The sequence below is a fragment of the Peromyscus maniculatus genome, chromosome 2 (assembly GCF_049852395.1).
Source record: "Peromyscus maniculatus bairdii isolate BWxNUB_F1_BW_parent chromosome 2, HU_Pman_BW_mat_3.1, whole genome shotgun sequence".
NCBI lineage: Eukaryota > Metazoa > Chordata > Mammalia > Rodentia > Cricetidae > Peromyscus > Peromyscus maniculatus.
Genome location: NC_134853.1, coordinates 24,652,906 through 24,659,956, shown reverse-complemented (window position 1 = coordinate 24,659,956; position 7,051 = coordinate 24,652,906). Strand labels below are relative to the sequence as shown.

Genomic DNA, 7,051 nt, shown 5'->3' with positions numbered 1-7,051 from the left:
CTTAGGTTTGGCCTTTTCGTAGTGTCCAAGATTTCCTGGATATTTTGTGTTAGGAGTTTTTTAGATTTAACATTTTCTTTGACCAATGAATCTATTCTATATTTCTATATTTTCAACATCTGAGATTCTGTCTGCCATCTCTTATATACTGCTGGTGATGCTTGCAGCTATAGTTCCTGTTTGCTTACCTCAAATTTCAATTTCCAGGAGTCCTTCAGCTTGTGTTCTTTATTGTTTCTGTTTACATCTTCGGGTCTTGAACAGTTCACTCCTTTGTCTTTCTTGGCATTCTAAGGAATTTATCAATTTTCTCCAATTTTTCTTGTCTTTTTCTCAATTTCTTTAATTTTTTTTTATTTCTACTTAAAGAACCTGATCATCTTCATAAAGTTGTTTTTTTTTCTTTTTTTTTAATTTACTCAAATGAAGTTTAAATGTTACAGAAATGAAAAATATTAGAAATCCATATACAATAAAAAGTGAATATAAATTAGCCAACTCCAAGAATATTTTCAGTTAAACATTCATACAAATACATATTCACCTTTTTCTTTATATAAGGATAACACATACATACAAACATAACAGGAAGATTCTGGCAAAAAAAAATCAGAGATGCTAAAAATTTCTCAAGTTTAAAAAATGGTGTAGAATATATTTCAACAACAACATTCTACATGAATGTAAACCCCTGATTTAATTCCACGATTTTATCATGCCAGAAGCATGGTTGCTTTTAATTTTTAAAAAGAGATATTGGTATTATAACACATTGGCTTATCAATAATTAAGGCATTTGTACACGGTATCAGCGTGGACAAAAAAATTTAATATTACTTACTATGATGTTTTAAACTTTCGAAGTCTTTTCAACAGAAGAAAATAGCTGCACACATTTAAGTGTTTCTTCATAAAACACAATAAAATTAATGATTGGTCTTTATAGTTCCTGGTAAGAAGTCCTGTCTTGCTTTCGCATACTATAACTGATATTCTTTGCAGGATTGAGATAAGACCCAGCAGTTCTTAAGCAACGCTACCAGACAGCCATAGAGATCTGTGTGCAGCAAAGGCGAACAGTCTTCACAGTGCACTTTCACCTCATTGAAGTTGAAGCTGCTCCTTCCGGATATTTCCACTTCAATGTGAAGTAGATTGTTAGGATTTCATTAGTGGTTTTATTATGTGGCTTTTTAAAAGAAAAAATTGGTTTTATTTCTTCAACAGTTCACAGTTCTCAGGAGAAACCTACTTCTGGAAATCACATAATCCAGCACTGTTTGAATAGCCAAATATTCTTTAGAAGATGAAATCTCTCAATGCAACTGTAATAAATAAGCATCTACGTCCTTAGCTATATTACCGGTATATCCTGGAACCAAAGTAAGATGGTTTTCCTGTTCCCATAATCCATTCAACTGCTGCTTTAAAAGCTTAATATTTCCATCACTTGTAATTTCTGATTTAGATGCGAGTTCTGACCACCACCTTTTTATTCCTGCTTGAAGCCAGTTTAAGCCAACTATTACATATTCTTCAAATTTGCTTTGAAGTAGAGATTTTACTAGAGGCAGTAAGTCTACACAGCAGCCAAGTGAGATATATTACTTTTCTTCCTGTAAACTATTGGTTAGAACAGGAAGGCAATCTACCACAACTCCAAGGTCTTCTATCCTCACTAAATAAGCTACAAGTTCACTTATACTTTTTCTCCAGAAAGTCAAAGCTACATTCAATCTCAAATTCCTGCTGAACAGAACTTGGGCCATTGTCTCATTCATGGTCCTGAGAAACCTCAGAAAAGAAACCACTATATTTTGATGATGGGCTTTCTGTCTGTGAAGACCCAGAATCACTGGCATTAACTACAAATGTTCGACTATCATGGCGCAAATTTTCGGGCAGATGGCCTGTGCAAGCCAGTTCATTTTCTTTATTTGCCATGTCACAGCCCCCACTTTTAGGGGACTGCTTAGTTCTGTAACAAGGATTTGGAAAGGGATGACGAACTAACTTTTTGTGATAGAGCACCTTGCACAGTTTATCTGGGCTTTTCACAGCTTGTCCAACTGTTCTACTTATGTAAGCAGCCAACTGTTTTGGAGATTTCTTAACCTCCTTCATGTTCTTACTAGTAAATTAGAGATCCTCTTTCTAGGAAGATCAATGGGATGATCCTCAATACTATTAGAGAAGTTTCGTTTTTTAACATGGTGGGTGTCAGATGCCATAATCTCTTAAGTGCCGGCGCCTCATGGTACCGCAGCGCCTCAGCCCAGCCACCGTGCTGACGAACCGCGCCCAGACAGCTCTCAGCATCCCCGGGATCCCAAGCTGGGCCCCACTCACAGGCGCGGCCCACCAGGATAGCTGCCCCCATGGGCGTCCCGCGGGCCGGCCCGCCCAGCGCAGGCTCCGCCCCCTCCGAGGCCTGCGGGGGGGGGGGGGGGGGGCATAAAGTTGTTTTTAAGGTCATTTTCTTGTGCTTCAGGTCTTACTGTCAAAGGGTAGGTAGGTGCTGGTGCTGCCATATTGCCCTTTCCGTTGTTGATTGTGTTCTTACACTAACATTTAGGCATCTAGGTTCAGGATGATCATAAGTCTAGCTGTTGATTCCTGTGTTTGTCTTTGTTGGGTGGGTGTTTTATTCCTTGGTTTCTGTTTCCTCTCTGATCTTCTGGCCTATGTGGCCAGTGGTTTTGGTGACTAGCAAGTCTTCAGGTCCAGTAAGGCATCTTCAGTGGATTTTTTTGTGTCCTGCAAGACCTCTAGTGTTTCTGCTGTCAATGTTGCCTCTGAAGTTCCAAGTACCTGTGTGGCCTCTGGGGTTCCAGGTACCTGCTTGGTCTCTGGGATTCATAGTATGGCATGGCCTCCAGTACAGCAGAAGCTTTCTGCTAAGGTTGTTGCCTGGGATATGGAGCTCAGGGGAAGGGGTGCATTTGAGGTAGTTGGGCCAGCTTTAGGGAGTGCTAACTGGCTCTGGACTGTGTCTTACCCTGCATCCTTAGATTCAGCCTGGTCTCAGGTAAAGCAAAAGTCTTCTTCCAAAGTAGTAATGCAGAATATGGAGCCCCATGGAGGTAGTACAGTCTGGACTGTTGGGCAGGGTGCAGAGAGTGTTAGTGGGCTGTGGCTGATGTCTTACCTGGGGTCTCTAGGACCAGTCTGGCCTCTGGTAGGAACTATTTGATTTTTAAATTACATCTCTGCTTTCTTTCTATTAGATCATTAAATTATTTTTTCTATTTTTTTTAATTAATTGAATTTCCTTATCATTACTGTCCCATAGTTTGTGCATATTTGTTAATATCTGGTGTATTTTAAGGAATCAACTTTGACCATTTTATGAGTTCATGATTTCTTAAAATAATTTTGACACTTTCTATTGATGTAACTTATACATTGAAGGCATGGACATTTTTTCTATCTCCATAATTTAACTTGCATCAACATGTCTTACCTGAAATTCTAAGTGAGGTGCTTACTTTTTCTGAGTCTGAAGTTACTTCCTTATTTCAGCGGGAGATGATACCCCTTATGTAAGTTTACAGTGAGTCATTGTTATGGTTTTCTCCATGATTATCCCGAATCTTCAGCCTGCCTATTGTTTTGATTGAATCAGAGGAGCATTTATTAATAGCAATTAATTCCCTACCCTTTCCCTTGTGCTGCGGTATGCCTAAACAGCACACCCTTGGCTGTATGTCTATGGTTAGACATAGTCCTCAGAACTCTTTATGACACTAGATAGAATCACCATGGAAGGAACAGCTCCAACCCCTGTGGCATTCCTCTTACCACCAATGCTACTAAACTGAGTCACATTCTAAGGCCACTCTAGCTCAGTGTTTCTTTAATTACAAAGACCAAACTACTATGGAAAAATCTATGGTTGAGATGAATTTTTGACCAAGACCACTAAAGACAACACATGATTCAATATAAGTCCATTAGATAGGGATCAAATGATACTATATGATGCTGGGACTTTCCCAAGCTCAACTACCAGGCACAGTCTTGCTCAAGAAGACTCATCATTTCTCAAGAGATAGATTTCATGTGCTCTGTATTAAATTTTAAGTTAATGTCCCCTTGACTTCCCTCAGCAAATTAGTTCTTATTTTGTATATTTTGCCCATTGGTGGGTTATTGATTAAATTAATCTCTAAGCATTAATATCAATGCTATGATTGATCTGAATTGATTCTCACAGTTGCAGGAATCTGTAAAAGAACTTTATCCAACTCCATGCTAAATGGATTTACATGGGTCAATAAAATTAAAAAAAGCAATGAGAATGTAACTAAAAATAGATTCTTAAAATCTTTTTGTAGAATGTTGATTAAAATTAAACCCAGCAAATTTATCTGGGTCTTTGAAAGATAACAGAAAAAATACGAGCTAACCTGATATGAAATGAAAATGAACATCATTAGAATCACTGCAGTTCTTAAAAGAAAATGAAAAAAAGTTAAGCAAGTGTCCAACTAAAAAACTTGATAACTGAAGTGAGTGAGCCACATATAGAAGGAAATATATGACTTTAATACTTTTATTGTATGTTTTTAAGAAATTATATTTATTAGAACAAACTTCTTACAAAAAATCATAACAGACAAGCTAGCAAGATTGCTCAATGGTTACGGAAGCCTGCTGTTAAGTCTATGTGGTGGAAAAGATAACTGGCTTATTCCAGTTTTCTTGTTTTCCATATATGTGTCATGACACATGTGTACACACACATACATACAGACACACACATACACATATTCTTTCACTCAGGGGCCACAAAATCACAATTAAGTATGGCTAGCACCATCCTTAGTAGTGAAAAATTCATGTTTTTCTTCTCTAGCATTGAAGACAAAGCAACTTTGCTTTCTAAGTTTTTATTCACTATTGAATTAGCAGTCGTAAAAGGACAATATAAGTCAGAAGCACACATATTGCAGAAGATAGAAAACTTATTTTTCTCCGAGTTTGAGCCCTTTTTATCTTCTTCAAGGATTATTGTTTTTTTGCAAATTCCTTTTTTTTTTTTTTTTTTTTTTTTTTTTTTTTTTTTTTTTTTTTGGTGTTTTCGAGACAGGGTTTCTCTGTGTAGCTTTGCGCCTTTCCTGGAACTCACTTGGTAGCCCAGGCTGGCCTCGAACTCACAGAGATCCGCCTGGCTCTGCCTCCCGAGTGCTGGGATTAAAGGCGTGCGCCACCACCGCCCGGCGCAAATTCCTTTTTAAAGGTAACAAATAAGAAATATATGTACATTTTTTTCATAGTGTGCATTCTCTTGTGTATATATTTTAATATTTTGGGGGGTGGGGACATAGTATCGTGGTCAAGTAAGGAGCTACATAGTGTGTTCCTCATTGTTATTTATGTTTTCATTAAATCAATGTTTTCAATTTAAGAAATTCAGAAAATGCCCTACAGGCCAATCTTATGGAAGCATTTTCTTAATTGAAGTTTCCTCCTTTTGGAAGACTTTGGCTGGTGTCAAATTGACATAAATCCAGCACATATTTCAAGGAAAATACAGTTTAGGGTTAGTAAGGTATCAGCAAGACTTGCCATCAAGAAGTGGCCTCAGAAGTAGAAGACAGGTACCTTAGCAAAGAGGACAATGTCTGTGGACCACTTCAACTGTTTGTGCTCACAGAGATTTATGGGGTTTTCCATCAGAAATCCAGAATGTATTATTTTTTAAAATCAGTTGTCTATACTATTATAAGTTGGTTAAAACAATACAGCAAATACAATTACCATGAATTGCTTTCATCTGATAAACGATGATTTTTAAAGAATTATTTAGCCAATAACAACAAATTATCTTAAAAGCAGATGGTTCTTTTCAAGACCTATGTGTCTCATATGATCAATATACAGAGCGTCTCTTAGCAATCTGCTTTCCTTCATGATCACTGGAAAGGTAGGCATACATTTCTTGCAATTCTGAGCTTTTAGCAATGGTTCTTGAGCTATACAACCCTCTGACTTACTCTGTCATGGCACAGGTAAGACCCCTTGGAGTGAAGATTCTTGGACTCTGCTATAAAATACAGTAGCCATGATACTACTGAGTACTTGAGAGATAATTAGAGTCAACTGAGGTGAAAGATAAATGTAAAAGCTGTACCAAAATATGAAGTGTTACTGCAATGGAAAGATAAGTATACTACCAATCATTTTACTATAAGAAACTAATGACTTTAAGCTGAAATGACAGTATTTAGAAAATGCTGGGCAAAATATATTATGATAGATGTATTTCATGGCACTTATTTCAATGAGTTTAGAATAGCTTGCTTTACATTTCTGTTCCACTAAACTGTGCTCTGGAGAAGCTGTTCAATAAAATTCTGTGTGAATATAATAAATAATAAATAAGCTCTTGAATGGCTAAAGACTGAGAGATGAACACACACACACACACACACACATATATGGTATGTAAAATACAAAGGTTAGAAATGAATTAGAGATAAGATTCTTTTATTTGCTCCATGCTTATTTCAAGGACAGTAATTAGCAATTAATTTTCATTCTCCATATGTTTATTTAGAATAGATTTTGAGATGTCTAAGCAAAATATGAGTTCATTTAAACATCAAATATTTAACAGTAAGAAAGCCTTTCCTAAATAAAATTTACTAATGCAAAATTTCAACAGTATGTGTGGAAGTGTCTCTCTATATATAATCTTAACATAATTTCTCTACTTTAGTAGTTCTTACAAAGGTAATAATGTATGAGTTAAATTTTGTTCTCTCACAGTTCACATGGTTAGTTCTTAGTTCTTAACCCCAGAAGCTCATGGTGCAATCTCATTTGGAAATGGGGTTATTGAAGATATGATTACTTGGGTTAAGATGAGTTTACACAGTTCAGATCATTCCTATGAAGACATCTTAATATGTCAGTAAACTCTCTTCTGTTTCCATAATTGATAATGGTTTCTCACTTTAGTAAACACCTATACATTAGAAGATAAAAAGCTATCCTCTCAACATTTTCCTTGCTTTCAAATATTGATTTGCTACACTGTAATTCA

At 36.5% G+C, this 7,051-nt stretch overlaps 1 pseudogene; it reads right to left on the bottom strand.

The window, feature by feature from the left end:
• Nucleotides 1–499: 499 nt before the first annotated feature.
• LOC102918081 (KATNB1-like protein 1 pseudogene) lies at nucleotides 500–2,345 on the bottom strand (annotated as a pseudogene).
• Nucleotides 2,346–7,051: the final 4,706 nt, after the last annotated feature.